This window comes from Columba livia, chromosome 1, assembly GCF_036013475.1.
Source record: "Columba livia isolate bColLiv1 breed racing homer chromosome 1, bColLiv1.pat.W.v2, whole genome shotgun sequence".
Lineage (NCBI taxonomy): Eukaryota > Metazoa > Chordata > Aves > Columbiformes > Columbidae > Columba > Columba livia.
The window spans coordinates 69907758-69925331 of NC_088602.1; the positions used below are offsets into that span (position 1 = coordinate 69907758).

The following is a 17574-nucleotide window of genomic DNA, read 5'->3' on the forward strand; positions in this document are numbered from 1 at the left end:
AACTTATGTTGAACAACTGTACTGTTAGCATGATATCAGAATGCGCTCAATTTAAAAAAAAATAAAGGGTGAGAAAATGAATTTGTTACTAGTGTTCACTTGCCTTTTTATGTGCCTATCATTTAGTTTGGCCTTTGGTTAATACTGTTGTAGTTAATTCTTCAGACCTCTTGATCAGAATGGTTGTAAGGGCACTTCAAGTGCTCGCCCTCTCTGAATCTGCTTTTAAAATGGAAACCACAGACTGCAAGTGCACAGGATGGCACAAGAAAACCTCACACTGAACAAGAAAACATCACATATATAATGCAGAGAAAAAACCTTCTCTTCTGTCCTAGGAATACTCCGCCCAGATGTGCCTGTGTCATCATTTCAGGCAACTGTGTTTTAAAAGATACTTAAATGAACATAAATCCTTCAGTGAGACCTGAACATAACATAAGCAATAAAGCTTTCAAAGTCATGAGGAGATACACAATCTACTGCTAAGTGTTTTAATGATGGCTGAGTTTAAACAATTATTTATCATTTTTCTTTGTTTATTTTTTTTTCCCTCTTCATTTATAGAAGACAACATGAAGAAAAATAATAATATTTTACTTTGTAGGGAGTTCTTTAGGAGTATCCTCATTAATATAAGTGAAACACAGGCAAACCCTGCCTGCTATAAAACTGCCCTCAAAAGACACACTTAGGAACCAGATCCTATTGCTACACTGCATGAATAAACTGATTAAGAAATTAAAAAGACAAAACTTAGCATAGACCTTGACCATTGAGTCTTCTTTAAGCCCTTGCCAGAGAACAACACAGCTGAGTGGATCTTCCTCGGCTAAGTGAGTATTTCAACCTATTGAAATTAGTATGGTACTGGAAAACCAAGTTAAGAGCGTATCATGGTTAGGCTGCCAGCAAGTGCCTGTTGCCAGTAAGGGAAACTACTTGTTTACTAGGAAAAAAAAACCAAACAAAAAACCCACAAAAAACAAACCAACAAACAACAAAACAGAAAAACCCACCAACCACGAACAAACAACAAAAAAAATGCAAACCTAAACCAAAAATCCAACACCAACAGTAAAAAGACAGGGAGAGATGAAGAAGAAGAAAAAAGAATTAAGAAAGACGGCAAATAAAAATAAAGGAAAAGCTCAGTGGAACGAGCATAGTTTAGTTTGACAAGGGCAAAATAACGGGCTTTGAATACATAACAGACGTCAGCAAATGATCAATTTTGCACATCCACAATGTGGGGCACAAGTGGGTGGCATCTGCTGACAGGAAGGAAAACAGGGAGGTCAAGTCCTGGGGGTTGGCCCCTGGCAGCAGCAGAGCAGGAGCAGCACAAGGGAACTGTCAGACTGGGGGGTAGGGGGGTGTCATCCAGCACCCGTGGACCCTCGGGGGCTGCAGCATGCAGGGCAACCACACTGCTGAACAAACGGACCAAGCTGTCATGTGTCATTCCCATCACCCCATATACTAAACATTAAAAAATCTAATTATGAAAACTAAGTGGTGCATGATATCTCAAACGTAACAAAAATGCAAAGTATTTTAAAACATACTCTAAATGCATAGAATGCAAGTAGAATGGTTGGACAGGAGTTAGGACGATCTTTTATAAAAAATGACAACCCCCCAGTTCTCTAAAGTCTTTCATTATGTTGTTGTTGTTTTTTTGATTGCTGTTTGTTTGTTTCTCCCCTCCTGCATTTGTATGTTTGTTCTCCAGTCTGAATGCCAGGCAACAGCCACTTGTTAGGTAAAACCAAATCAGTACATTTATCTTTAAATTTATCAGTGCTGGAAGGTACCAACTTGTGGGAATCATCTCCCAGATCTGCAAAAATAACCTTTATTAAGTGAGAAACTGTTTAAGACATGGTCAAGCTTTTATTTTCTACTATGCTTTACCCTAAATAAACCTACTTCCTGGGAAAACTCAGGACTTCAAACACTAATTTTAAATTTTTAAAAAATAACAAAGCGACAAACACTGTTCAAACGGACTTGCTGAGGTGGGGCGCAGCAGGCTCAGCTGTATTTTGGAACAAGCTTTTAATGAAACCGGTGGATGAAACAAACCCACGACCCCACAGGAAACATTTGCTCTTTTCTGGCCACAGTGTTTCTGTTTGGCAGAAACATAGCGCTTACACGCCAAAACAAAGAGCAACGCCACTCAAAACCAACGCACGGCCAGAAACGCAACACCTACCAACATTAACTCCAGAAGGAGGAGGGGGTACGGGAGACACGCCTGCCCGAACGGCACAGCCATTTGGGAGCGGGACGTGTCAGGGAAAACGAGGAGGCGGCAGAAATGCGAAAGCCACCCAGCGCCTACAGCGACCCGTGCTGGGGCTGTGACAGAACAGCCGGTAACCGCATCACGGCACTGGTACCCGCGCAGGATAAGGGGGGCTGGAAAAGAGCATCTGGGCGGCTGAAAAAGAGCATTTATGGGGGGCTGGATCCCGCAGCTGTGCCGTGCCCAGGCAGCCAGGGAGGGGTGTGGGTGGGCAGGGCCGGGGTGCAGCCTGGGGCAGGGCGACCTGCCGGCAGGGACAACCTCCCATCCGGCTGCCCGCGGGCAGGCAGCACTCCTGGGGTACAGCGAGGGGTACGGGTTTGCCCCTGTGGCTGCTGCTGGGGCGCAGGGGGGGACCCAGGTCCCACCAGCCGGGCAGGCACCACTCCCACCGCGCCGACCCTGCGGGCAAGGGGCCGGGCACGTCGCCTCTCTTAGGGCTCCAAGCCTCCGGTCACACCGTGTCACCAATCCAGTGTTCTGGGAAGGTGGAAACAGCAGTAAGTACCTGCGGCGGGGAAGAGGAGAAGCCACGCAGGCATCCGGCAGCTCTGCGGAGCGATGCCCTGGCAGGAGACAGATCTCCGCGGGCACAGGGCAAAGCCCCCGAGGTGCTCGGGGCTCTCCCGGCGCCGGCAGCCGGCGAGCTGGGGTCTGGGGGAGAGGGAGGACGCGGAGCAGCAGCCGAGCGCAGGCAGCAGGTGAAGGGGTTGGAGGTGTTTACTTCCAAACCGGCCGCTGCCCCGGGGGTTCTAAACCGCCCGGGGAGCCGGGGACCGCCCGGGGAGCGGGGGGGCGGCGAGGGCAGGCAGGGAGGGGTAGGGAAGCTCGCACCTAAAGCTCGTCCTTTAAAAAGCAAACTTTTAAAAAAACCTCAAACAAACAGAAACCCACAAAAGCCAACAAACAGAACCCAAACCCAAACAAAACAAAAACTCAAGACCAAACCAAAACACCCCCCCCCCCACCCGCCCCGCCACACACACAACAAGAAGCAGGATGCACCATGGAAATGAACCACCAAGCCAGTCCACCCACACAATTCGTGTGCAATTGTCTCTGAAGCGGCTCGCCTGGTGCCGTGGAGGGGAAAGCTGCTGGTCTCCCCTGTGCCACTGGGCACGCGTCATCGATGGAAGAATTCGCCTTATAGAAGTATGTCTGCGGGTGTAAATCACGAACATCTTAATTCAAACATGTTAATGCATCCAAACAGGAGTCTCCACAGAAGGAAGCAATTTAAACAGTTTGAAGTAGTCAGCCATAGACCTTTTGTATTAACGTCACTTTTTCAGATGGGGTGGCTTTCTTTCAGAGTCAGTTGAAAAAAAGCAGTTGTCTGAAGACTCAGATCTTAACCAAAACAGGCCTTTTTTGGCCTTGAATTTAAGTTATAGTAGGACATTTGCTACTGCAGGACTAATTTCAGCCTTCAGTAGCTGCAGAAACAACAGAACAAGAAACCCCAGCAGGTCCCAGGTCACAGCTACACGTATTTCATCAGAACATTAAGGACATCCCAGTGACAATCCCCTAGCCAAAACTTCCTTTGCAAACGCAAAGGAGCCGTGCATCGAGGAACAGCGCCAGGCCTCCCACATATGTAGGTGAGGTGGGTCACCCAGGGGATGGAGACACTGGGACACTTGCACAACTAAACCTGGCCCTACTCTTGGCGCTGAAGGAGACAGGACCCATCCAGTCAGAAGTTTTGGCATCCTTTTGCTCCAAAGCAGCATTTCTTTTTGCTCCTCCATCTGCTGCCACAACAGGAGAGCGAACCAACAAACGTGGCAAGGTGAGCAGAATAAATGCCTGAAATTCAAAACACCGAGGAGGCAGAGCCCAACCTACTTCACAAGGCTTCCTCCCACGGAGAGGGGGATAATAACAATGCGCTTACAAAAGCTTTCTGCTGACGCCAGAGCCATTTATCAATAGCGCACTTTTCCTCCAGGAACACAGAGTAGACTCTGAAATGCAACCACCTCTCAGACAGGAGACAGGTGCTTGTCTGCAGGGCATCATAGACCATAGCAACAGCACAATCCAGAAAACCACCAACTTTTAGCAAGCTAAAGCAGGGCACAAATTTTGACAGAGAGAATAGTTGTCTGACAGCAATGACAACAAGGGTGCTGAACTGAGAGAGCATTCACATACACACCCTGAAAAATTCTGCTCCTGTGTGACTGGGACTACTGGAGCCTGCATGAAGAGCAGCTTTTCTATAAAGACAGCTGTCATTCCTGTGTTCTGCAGTTATTTTAATATCGCTCTAAAACGAAAATTTTTGTGATTCGTTAACTGGATCACCAAGGGTTCCCCTCTAGCTTTTTCAAGGCACAAAATGGTTATCTCAGTGTAAAAGGCTTTAGGGCCAGTGAGAACCCAGGTAACATGGCCACAGGAAATACTTAATGAATTTCAGGGTGTGGGTACACCCATCAGCTCATTCCCACCAGGGCACCTGCAGTTCAGCAATAGCTTCCCCCCTCAAGGGCCTATCTGGTGAGAACTCAAACAGAAATTTTATGTCAACAAGAGGGATGGCCTGCAGTTCTGCTCACACCCTTCAGAGGATGAGACCCTCTAAATGGAAAAACAAAACCAACAACACCCCGAAACAAAACAAAAACAAACGAATACAACCCACTAAAAACCCCAACGCTTTTTGACTTGCTGCTCCCAAAGCTTCATATTTATCTTTGATTAGTAGGCATACAAATTGCAGTAGGGTCCCGTCACGGCAAGCAGCACAAGCCAAGCGCTTCTGCACAGCTCGGAGCAACACAAAAGAGGAGCCGTTCCTGCAGCAGACAGCGCAGGGGCAGCACGCCTGAATGGGAAAATTGTTCAGCTCTCCTTTTCACCTCTTGTTGATTGTGTCTGAGCGTCTTCGGCAAAACAGGGACAATGCGGCTGTGTCCATCGCTACTGTAACCCATTCTAAGGCTTACCATGTGCGTAACGAAGCTTTCATAATAAAATTCAGTCGTAATTACTAGCAGTGTCAGGGGAACCATATACAGCTGTGTGAGCAAATGAAAGAATTAGTCCCCTAATACATATTTAATAGGCCATAAAATACCCTTGCACAAGCGAGTATTATAGTTTGTCCACTTTCACTCTCTTCAACTTAAGTACAATAGGCTGAGACAGCTGTCTGGACAACCCCTTGCAAACAGCTACTACGCACTGCTCCTACGGATGAAGAATCAAACTGATGGCTACAGACAGCATTTACTCAGCTTTGCCCATCTTCAATATTATTAGCTTGTAAATCATAGTTACGCAGCTCTCATACATCTCAGAAACAACAACAAAGAGTCTACATGAAAATTTCAAGTAAAACAGGCTTGTGCAATGTTCACTGGCAGAAATAGCACAAGATTGACCTGATAAATTCCTAGCTGCTATCATATTTTCTGCAGAATCAAATTGTCACAATCTCCTTCCATCCTTTCCCCCTACCAAGAGGTAAAGTGGGTAAAACAAAAAATTACTGAAAAATGAACACCTGGAGTCTCTTCCCTGCCTGAATCCTCTCCTACCAGACTCTGAGCTCATTTCCAAGATACCGAACTGAAGTAATATCAAATATTGAACCAGCGACACCTTGTCAAAATGTTGTATCTCAAGTCAGACATAAGCCAAGAAAGTAAACAGAATGCCAGGGCAGAGCAGAATTTTGTTAAAAAGCTGGATATAAATAAAAATAAGTGGAAAATAAATAAATTTGCACACAATTATCCATTATACATGTATTTCTCTCCTTTCTAAAGGCAGCATTTTAAGCATCAGGAACAAGCTTTTAATGCAGACTAGATTCCTTCGTGCAGTGGTTTATTCTGATCACAGAAGAAGGAGATATGACTACAGGAACTTTGATTCTGTTTTTGGAAACACAACCATCTCTCAGAACTATGTAGATTCACACAAAATCTTTTGGGGCCTATCAACATTTGTAATAATTTTCAAAGTAGGTGTACTATCTTAATACACAATTTTCAAGTGCCATCTAGTGGTTATTTTCATTTTTATTTCAATTTGGTATTTAAAAATAAATTTCTCAAAGTTTGTTATTTCTATCACTCACTGTTATTTTATTATGTGACGCTTGATTCTGCAGTGGTAAGTAGATGTTTAAATTAAGTCTAAGTTTAAGCATTTTGACAGACTCAATTGGGCCAGAAAACAGCTGATTTCAGGACTAAGGAATTAAAAGGGAAAAACCCCAACTTATCCATCTAATCCACAGAAACAAAAAACAAGGTACAAACATCAGTTCATTATTTAGAGCTTTTTCAGTACCACTCTAATGATTTATCATGAGAAAATTCGGACACGTTGAAGACTGTGAGTAATTAGGGCCTCAACTAAACGTATGAGAAAATCCTGGAGAATAAAGCATGTTCTAAGCATTCCTCACACCAGATAAAGCCAAAAATCCACAGCGGCATATCAAGAAGATTCTGTTTTACACTCAACCCAAACTGTGATCTTATACAGGCCCAAAACTTTGGTACTCATTTATGTCTGCTGACTTCATACATTAGCCTCACACCGTGAAAAATTAATTCAGGTCTTCTGTCTCCCACCTCAAATATCCTCTTATTCACCACATATAGGGAATTAGGCTGACTAGGTAGCCCAAAAAATAGCTAAATGTGGACACGCAATGGAGTGTACCCAAGAAAGCATTAAACTTGTGGTGCATGCCATGCAGACAACCTGTACAGAACACACAGAGCACAGCAAATCCTGAAATCAGCATGCATGCAAAGACACCTATTTGCTTGTATCTTCATCTGGAAATCCCCAGACACAAATGTAGAAGTCAGTGTCAGGTAGACAACCAACCAATGAAAATACCTAGGCTTCTTTACAATGGACCCCTGAGACCCTAAAAGGAAGATGCTATTGCACTTCTGGAACATACTTTGATAGAGCGACAGTAATATATTAATACATATAATTTTGTGTCTATCTCTGTAGAGAAAGTATTACAACACAGAGTTTGAGACAGACCCTTTAAAGTTAAAAACATACTGTTACCCAATACCATCTTCTGTTATTTCTTTACTGAAAGACTTGTTAGCTAACTTGCTGTGGCAGAATCAAATTCACTGAATAAAAGCTTAGCTGTTCTTCACTCTGTCTTGATTCCAGATTTGAAAGAACTTCAATAAGAAGTGGGAACATTGGTATCACCTAATTTTTCCAGTTCAGAGGGGAAAAAAAAAAAAAAAAAAAAAAAAAGAAAAAAAAGAGCCTGAGAGAGATGAAATTTTGAAAAAAAAGAAAAAAACGTCAGAAACAAACTAACAAATTCATGGTCAAACTGGGAAGAGAGCTGCTAAATCTGACTGCAGCCCCTGCTCCCTTCTGCCCTTCTGTCTGGAAGACACAAGATGAAGAAACTGAATAGAAAACTTCTACATTCAGCAATCTTTCTGTGTGCCAGTTACATGGGTAATTACAGAGACGTCGTTAAACATCAGAACTCAGATGACGAAGAGCACACGCACGTACCACCTGCTGGTGTACAGTGCTGCCCGAGTGCTCAGGGCCCCTCCCCACCCCCCCCCATGCGGGTGGTCGTGGCAGTGTGGACTTTGCTGGGCAACCCCAATGGCTCATGCTGACAAAACACTCAGTGGACATTTTGTGAGCATTTTGCTTTAGACTTGAGCACCGTTGCCCTTTTGTAATGCATACAAGCCCTTAAACACACCGTGGAATACACTCAGTGTAATAATCCATGTACAGGTCCTGGAAAATTTATAGGATAGTCCAGCTACCTCTAGGTGAGTAGGTCAAAAGCAATGCAAAGATTTGTAGGAGCAGGAAATCACAAAGCTGCCTCTGAATACAAGAACAGGGCATACACAATGCCAGAAAGAGTAATAAAATTTTGTAGTGCACAGATTAAAAAAAAAAGAAAAAGGAATAAACTATGCTACTTAAAAAACCCTCAGAAGGAAGAGTACATCTAGCCTCAAAGAGGCAGCCTCAGCTACTCAGCACATTAAACTCCCCTTGAAACACCTATCAAAATAATCAAAATAACTTTAAGTCCCACAGTTACATTCTCATTGCCTAAACTGTTGCACTTCACTATTTAATTCATCTATTAAATAAAAATGTGCATTTAATTTGGAAGGCACAAGAGTTTTGGTCTACACAGCTGCTAGTCCTTTTTAGGACAAGACTGTTTTGTGTATTCTCTCAGGTGTGTGCCCACACGCCAAAATGGTGTGAAACAAGTGAGCAAAGAACTTCCCCCAGGATGCTGTGCAACACCAGGCATAAGTCTACTGCTTTTTTGCAGGTGAAATGTAGATGCAGGCAAAACATAAGCTAAAATTCTGCATGGTCCTAAACTACTTCATTTGATGGAAAAAGTCTAAAGGTCATACCCATACAGCTTAAGAAGAAAAAAAAGACAATTTTTACTGTCTTTCATACAATAATTTTCAAAAATAGTTTAACTGAGAGTTAGATTAATACTAGTACAAATTAGAAAATCCTGTATAGTGGTAAACAACATTCACAAAGATCAGAAGCGTGTAACTTAACACACCCATACTTAAATGGTTGGCATTTCACTGTAGCATTAGAGCCACATCTCCTGAAGCTCAACAGATGTTGGGCACAAATGACTTCAAATTCCTGGAAGCAAGAAAAATCTGTTCTTTGCCAGGGAGGTAGCATTATGCTGTAAGACATAGATTTCAGTGTTTTTCCCTAGAAATGTCTCTCCTCAAATAAGCTTCAAACTAAACCATCATAAGTAAGCAGGGCTGCGGACAATGCTCCCATTCAAGCCATATGCACGCTCACTAATGTTGCAAAAATGCATCACCACCTCGAGTTCTGCTGAACATAACAGTCTCTTTTAAGGAGAAAGAGACTTGGCTTATTTTTCATTCATGGAAAGACAATCACATGATTCAGCAACGTCCACTTCAAAAGATCTAAAGCTAGGAATCTGACATGAGCTGCATGCAAAGGATTTAAGGCAAATATTTTTTGCATTGTTGCCCTTAAGAGTAGACAATTATTAATTTTCATGCACTAACAAACCACTATTTCAAGAAAAGGGAAACATTAAAGACTGCATTCATAGTACCTGGAGGTCTCCAGTCCTGCCCAAGGCAGGCCTAGCTTCAAAGCTGGATCATGCTGCTCAGGAGCCCACACAGGGACAACACATCCACCATCGCTTTTGGCACCTGCTCCACCACCCTCACAACGGAGGATACTTTTCCTTATGCTTAACCAGGATTTCCCCTGCTGCAGCTTGTGACCACTGCCTCTTGCCTGTCCTTTCACCGTGCATCTCCAATGAGTCTACCTCCATCTTCTTCATACTTGTACAGTTAGTTGAAGTCAACTGGAGCCTCCCTCAGCCTCCTCAGCTGAAACACAACCAGCTCTCACAGCCTTTCCTGGTAAGTCATGCTGCAAATCCAACTGCCTTGGTGGTCCCTCGACTGTGGTCCCTTCAGTTCTTTGGTCTCCTTTGTATGGGCATCCACAGTCACAGAAGCGCAGAGCAGGAAAACCCCTTCTCTCAATCTGCTATGTTCTTGCTCACACAGCCCAGCCTGCAGCTTCCTTTTGTGGCTTCAAGGTCATGCTGTCGAGTCCTATTCAATTTACTGCCTATTTGGACCCCCAGGTCTTCTCTGCAAAGCTGTCTTCTGCTGCTCTTTTCGTTGAACTTCATAGAGTTCTTGTTAGTCCACTTCAGCTTTCTGAAGTCACCTTGAATGACAGCTCTGCCCTCTGGCATATACACTACGTCCACCAATTTGGTGTCAACTTTGACTTGCTGAGGCTGCACTCCATCCCAGCCTTTGTAATACTAATGAAAACATTAAACTACATTCGCACCAGTATTAGCCCCCAAAGAATACCACCAGTAAATCTCTGCCAGTTCATTGCTGAACCACTGGTTCAGACAGTTTTTCCACACACTCTATAATCCATCCAACCATCCATCCAGTCTGTATCTAGTTTGACTCCAGGAATGCTAATGAAGTGTCAAAAATCCTGGGACCATCAAAGTAAGCAAGGCCCTCTGCTCGTCCCTTGCCCACAAGACATTGTCTCCATCACTTCATCTCATTTGCCCATTTAAAAATCCATGCCTGGCTGTTCCCAGTCACCTTCTTGTCCTTCGTGTGTCTGGAAGTGGCTTCCACGAGGACCAGCGCCACAATCCTGCCAGGGACTGAGCTGAGGTGAGCCAGCCTGCTATCTCCCAGATGTTTCTTTGTGCCTTAGAACACTATTAAACACCTCAGGGTCTAATTTCTTCCTCTTGCATGACCCAAGAAAATGAAGACAGTTTCATTTGACCTGTAGTAGCCTGACATTACAACCATGTTACCATATTTGCCTGCAATTCTAAAAGCAGAAGAGCTGGAAATTCCAGTAGCTGGAGAACAGGTAGCACAGCTTGTTTGGCTCAGCCCTTCCTGTAACTTTTCAGAAAGCTGCCCAAAACTACAAATCCAAGTTTGCAAACACCTTCCCCCCACTCAAAAAAACAAAAAAAAAACCACCAAAAAAACCCCAAACTCATTAGATTTAAACATAGCAGGGTATTTTAATTGTGTTTGGAAAAGCTGAGTCCAATTTAATCCAAGCTTTCCTTCAGACTTTATTTTTAAAAAAGGTTGTTTTTCTGCAGGGAGAAGAGCATGAAGTTCCCATGTTTTGGAGGAAAGCCCTAAAAAAAAAAAAAAATCTCAAGAGAGGGAGCAACAGAGAAAAAGCAAGCAAGTAAGCTTCCTGGTCAAGTAATGTGTGTAATTTAATAATTAAAAGTGCCCAGCACTCTTACCTTACTCTTATTACTTCTGAACAAATTCTTTCTAAAATCCAGATGTTTACCATCCCCAGAGATCTGCTGTGGGCAACCCAGTTTAGAAATCTGTTGCTCTGCACTCAAGGGCCTAAACATAAGCAAGTCTTCCCTGAAAGTCAAAGTCCCTGATGAGCTGGTAAGCAACTGGACAGACAAACACACAAATTGTTGATCAAAAGCTTACCAGAAACAGTGAAAATGCCCAAGGACATCAGTAAGTGTGGACAAGGCTTTCCAATTCACGTTTCAAAAATAACTTGTATGCTTGCCATGGTTTGGAGTTTGGTAGGACACAGGTGAAAGGCCTTTTGAATATTCTAGGATTGCTGTGGGATGCACTAATTTGGCAGCAATCTCTGTGATCCATGGGTCTGTCACAAGCCTTAAGTGGTGACACAGGATCTCATTGCAAGAGACTGAAGTCAGCCCACTGATGAATCAAACAAAATCAGCTGAGACAGTTCCTTCTACGAGTAGTCCAGGTTTACACTCCAGGTTTACTCAGGAAGCACAGAAAGGGGTTTTATTTTCTTTTTAAAAGATTTAAGTGGAGGGGCATTCTGAAACACAAAAAAAGCCTCTCAAACCTGGCTGTGGATCCTTGCTTATTAAAGCCCAGGCTCTTACAAAGCCCTCTCAGAATGGGTGGATTTCATGCGTATGTGACTGCAAACACATACCATTCATCACGCAGTAATTCAAAAACCTCCACCTTCGACATACTGAGTGGACCTTTGTCTTTATCTTCTGATGCCCATTCACAATGCGATACAACCATTTAATAAATCACAGTCTTCAAAAAACCCAAAACCTCAGTTAAAAAGCTCTTAACATACCAGCCAACAAGCAACAACTTACTTAGTCTCTCATCACTCTCAAAAAATTATCCCCATGTGTACCCAAAATTTTCTAAAGCTGGGAAACAGATGGCTTTCTCTTGAACACTTAGGGTATCAATAATGACAGGCTACTGTGGACAAGAAAATACTCATTAGGCAGCTTACTGTTCCTTGTGCTCCTGTACACAGTACATCCTACAGCCTATGCTATGTTCATTGTCTATGACCCGAGTTCCTTCACTGATTAAAACTGTGACATGATGGTAAGGGAAAGATGCAGACTTAACTGTGGATGTGCCAGGTTATTTCATCAGTCCTAACTACTTCATGTTACTATATGAACTCAGTAGGGGGACTCCTTTGCTTCAGTGGACTCCAAGGACTTTTTTCCACGTCAACAGTAAGAGAGTCCTGAATTCCTGCTCCTTGGGAAACACCACAGCATCCTCATGAAATTACACTGCAGACAGCTTAAAAATTTCCTCCTGATTGGAAAGATTTTTCTCTGGAATGTGAGAAGTGGAAGATGAACTAACACCTCTGTGCTTCAACATCTTTTCTGCTTTTCTGTTTTCATTGAGTCAGATTAAATAACTCATCTTAGTCTTAAAAGACTAAAACTGGATTGTGAAAACTGGCTTTTGCTAACTCTTTCTGACACTGGCATTAAATACCTCAGTTTGCCTTATATCACGGTTAAATTATGACAAGTCAAACATTTGGCTGAAGCTTAGGAAGAGCAAATGAGTTCTCCTCATTGTAAATATTCTCAGTACAAGGGCAAAGTCACCTCAGATGAAAAAGTATGCCACTTCCAAAGTCAATTATCTTTAATTCATATTTGCACTGCACAGAGATAGCATGATAAAAATCCAAGAATGTGAAGGCTAAGTACTCGGTACTCATTTACATGTTGAATATTTTCTTGTAAAGAAGGACAACTCAAGACCACCCACAGCAGCAATAACAACTTCCAGTAACAACACAACCAGCCAGAAAGCTGATTTAAAGAAAAAAGGCAAAGGAAAAAAAAAATGTAGGAAAACATTTGACGTAGGCACTTCTAATGAACACTGAGGTCTGGAAGGAGAGCACTAACACATAAAACACAGGTTCCCTCTGCTGCCAAGTCCCATGGCCTGGGATTCAGCTCTTTGTGCTCATTATGAATATAAAAAGCGTGGAAAACAGCTGCCTTTTCATTTGGGGTTTTGTTCTTGTCAGCTATTCTTTTTTAATAAAGCCTTTTACACCACAATAATATGAAGTAAAGTTGTAAACTGGAAGAGTTGCAGTCAAAAACTGTGTTGCCACAAGCAGAGGATCTCAGCCTGCACGGTTTCATTATATCTCCTTTTGGCAAGGTTTTCTGGAGAACCACAAAGCACCAGAGGCCCATAAGAACTGAAAGGAGAAGTCCTTTTAGTAATATAGATTATTTTAACTTTGGGTTCTCATTTTCCTTCCATTAGCACCTATTTAAAACTCACATTCCTTAACAAGACTCAAAGAAGAAGTGGCTTCATGAAAAAAAATCTCAAACAGTCTGGCTCCAGCTGGGTGGTGAAAACTGCTTCTGTAGTTCTCCACTGGAAAAAACAAAACAATAAACCTCCAGCCAACATAAAAAAAGCCATTTCACAAGTAAGCCACACCTCAAACAAGACTGGATAGCTAAGATTACAGGTAGGCATTATAGGTTTTATCTTCATATCTTTATGACCACAGAGAAACAAAGAGAGGAATATTGTTTTTCCCAGTTCTTTTGATCACTACTGAGGATATTTGCTGATTGTTTAATGCACGAAAAACTGAGTTTTTATGAATGCCTATAAGGTTTTTTAATGAGCTTTATAAAAATGTATTATTATGCCTATGCAGGGATTTCTAGATGGAAATACAGATACATATTTAGACAAGATATATCTGCCTCTAACTATGTATACATGTTAGGTCATAAACTGAAGGTTTTACTCTGCCACCGGCTAAGGAGAAACTGCAGCTGTGCCCGCGGATAAGTCAAAATATAGTTTACTGAAATGAAACTATCAATACAAAACTATTCCTGTAAAAAGAACAACAGCACATGGAAGCCCCTTCCTCTAGGCTTCAGGACTGGATCTTTCAGAGTGGAGGAGAATTTCCTGTTTTCTCTGTTGAGTAGCACAGCAATGACATGAAGCTTTGCCATCTTAATAACCATTTGCCGAGCAGTCAATTATCAATTAAAGAACTGACCACGTCAGAGTAACTGTAAATGATACAATAAAGTCATAGTTTGTGGAATATTTCCTATTCATTCTCATTTTGGTTTACTTGAGTATGGTAAATCTGCCTTTAGTTTTTCTCCAAAGCCAAGCAAACTCTCCCTTCTGTTTGCATCAGGAAACAAAGCAGGTTTTAACTACAGGGCAGAAAAGTAGCAGCCACCCTCCACTTTTTCACCTTCCTGCAGGGAACTCACTTGTTGCCACAGGAAAATTATTTGCCCATCAACCCTCCCACAAACTTTGCCTTCCTGTGTAACCTCATCTGGGTGTTCCTGCTCTGGCAGGGGGATTGGACTAGATGATCTTTCTAGGTCCCTTCCAATCCCTAGCATTCTGTGATTCTGTGATTTCACCCATCCCCTACAACTGAGAGGAGCAGAAGCTGAAAGGACAGGACACCAACCGTCCACTGACAACGAGAAAAGAAGTATCCCACACTACACCCAAACAACAACCAACAAGTCTTCCTTGCTCCTGCTGTGTCCTTATGAACACAGCTTTATTTGAAAACAGCCAGATCAATGCAGTAGTCACCACCTCAGTCAACCACACTACCTCCTGGCTGGTGAGCAGCTTTGGCCACCTGCATCGCTGCCTGCAGCTACCGTAGGGCAACACAGTATCACAGTATCACAGTATGTTTGGGATTGGAAGGGACCTCAAAAGATCATCTAGTCCAATCCCCCTGCTGGAGCAGGAACACCTAGGTGAGGTCGCACAGGAACATGTCCAGGTGGGTTTTGAATGTCCCAGAGAAGGAGACTCCACAACCTCCCTGGGCAGCCTGTTCCAGTGCTCTGGCACCCTCACTGAGAAGAAGTTTTTTCTCAAATTTAAGCGGAACCTCTTGTGTTCCAGCTTGATCCCATTACCCCTTGTCCTATCATTGTTGGCCACCGAGAAGAGCCTGGCTCCATCCTCATGGCACTCACCCTTTATATATTTATAAACATTAATGAGGTCCCCCCTTAGTCTCCTCTTCTCCAAGCTAAAGAGACCCAGCTCCCTCAGCCTTTCTTCATAAGGGAGATGCTCCACTCCCTTAATCATATTTGTTGCCCTACGCTGGACCCTCTCCAGCAGTTCCCTGTCCTTCTGGAACTGACGGGCCCAGAACTGGACACAATATTCCAGATGTGGTCTCACCAGGGCAGAGTAGAGGGGAAGGAGAACCTCTCTCGACCTACTAACCACCCCCCTTCTAATACACCCCAGGATGCCATTGGCCTTCCTGGCCACAAGGGCACAGTGCTGGCTCATGGTCATCCTGCTGTCTAGCTGTGTTAGACATACCAGGGAGCTGAGCGGCACTTCAGGCCCTTCTCGAGGGACGTGAGGGGCCGCAGGAAGGTGAACATGGGTGCCCTTCCCATGTCCAAGGATGACACCTGGCCCAAAACCACTAGGAGAGATGTTGTTATTTAGGTGTTTCCCCTACAGTTGATAAAAGAGTATGTGTGTGGAGAGGGGGGATGGATTTATCAGACAGCACACCTTGGAGATCATATTTTTTTGTAATAAAAGCTGCCATCACTTATTGTTATGCAAGTAACAGTACACTAAATATGTTAAGTGTCTGCTAGTACTCAGAGGATGTCTCCTGAAGTACCAATGTTATGTTAGGTCTTTGTCTTACAGAGAATTGTAGACTTGAATGTACTCTGTTCAGCTTCAAAAACTTCTTTGGAAAGCAGTATAATGCCCATCTCTTCTTATTAAAAAGACTGTACATTTAAGTTATTAATTTTTTTTCTTTGACATTCATGAAAAGAGAACAATATCCTTACACACAAAACTATAAACAAGCAGTGCCTGCAAAAACCACCGCACACAAAATAAACCAACCTCACAAAGACATCTCTCTGGAAAAGAGATAAAGGATCCAAACAAATAAAAAGTCCTAAAGTCTCGATTATGTTATCAGAGAAACCCCATAAAAATATACAAGGTTACACCAAGTTTAGACTCAGAAGTAATTTAAATCAGCATGCAGGAGAGATGGGAATACAGACAGACCATTACTGAACTACTGACACGTTTGTATTCAAAGGGTTTTCTTATTCAGACAATTTCAGATGGTGCCTTCAGTGCTGCCTGGAAAAGCAGCTTTTACAATTCAGATAACAACCCACAATATCTACACCTGGCCGTGGAAATGAAATCCTACGAAACAGAAAGATCCAAAAGGAGTGAAAACAAACTGTCAGCTTATATGATGCTTGAAGAGCTCTCCTGAACTGCTCTATCACATTATTCTGGAGCGTCTCTTCAACATACGGAGTCCCCAGCAAAGCCAAAGACAAATAAGACAGGATAAAGAAGATAAGTGCATTGAGGTTTATAATTTCATATTTTGTAGACTCTACAATATAACTGATCATCCTGGATGCATTATTATTGCCTTGAATAGGTATTTAGTGAAGAAAAACTGACTTCTGCTGATTTTTTAATTCCTGCCTGATAAAGTTCTAATGCAGTTTTTATTGCTTTGCACAATAAAATCATATGGGAATGCAGACAGTGTTTTTAAATTGTCTGACCGGAGAAAGTAAACAATAAGTAAATTGTCAGAAATCAAACTTTTCATTCTGTTTCATTATACATACAGTAAAATAATGTCTAAATTGAAATAGTTGAGATACAGTTTAACGTGTACGACTTTTGGATTTTGTGGCTCTATCAAGCTTGTTTATTTTGCTGGTACACACATATTTACAACAACTGGGAAAGGGAATTTTTACCTTCATGAAGAGAGAGAGAGAGAGATAGACTCTTCTGAATTATTGTTTTATGACATTAATACCTAGCAAGATCCATCTCAGAAGACCATTTATGCTGCAGCCTGCTAGAGCTCAGTGACAAGACACACTGTATGCAAGCTCTACATCAAATTAGAGGCCAGTTATATCACTCAGTGAGTGTTCAGTATTTGACATTTTACTTTCTCCAGGTGCCACATAATGTTTCATAGGCCATTACAGAAATTCAAATTAGCAAACAGACTTCTAAAATTTCCTAGTTGTTTAGGCTGTGGAAGTTCCTTTACATATACAAGAATAAGCCCTTACTTACATAGGAACTCACATTAGTAAATTAAAACCAACTCAGATGATTCCAATCCTTATTTCAGTCTAAGAGTTGTTTATTCTCAGCTTAAGCTGGTTCCTCAACAGCACGAAGCTCAGTGGATGCCAGGGGAATAAAGCTGTTCCAAACACTGGAATTTACATCCATGAGACACACATTGTGTCACAAACCCTAGACTGATTT

The 17574-nt window shown here is 42.6% G+C and overlaps 1 protein-coding gene and 1 long non-coding RNA gene across 30 annotated transcripts in view; one reads left to right on the forward strand and one right to left on the reverse strand.

Annotated features, from left to right (window-relative positions):
* Window positions 1-17574, reverse strand: part of BBX (BBX high mobility group box domain containing) — a 148448-nt gene that overhangs the window by 66665 nt on the left and 64209 nt on the right. The gene's annotated exons all lie outside the window — the stretch shown is intronic.
* On the forward strand, window positions 2561-11158 carry LOC135578305 (uncharacterized). The gene is made up of 2 exons (XR_010469794.1): window positions 2561-2814; window positions 7487-11158. It is a non-coding gene; the product is annotated as an uncharacterized LOC135578305 (long non-coding RNA).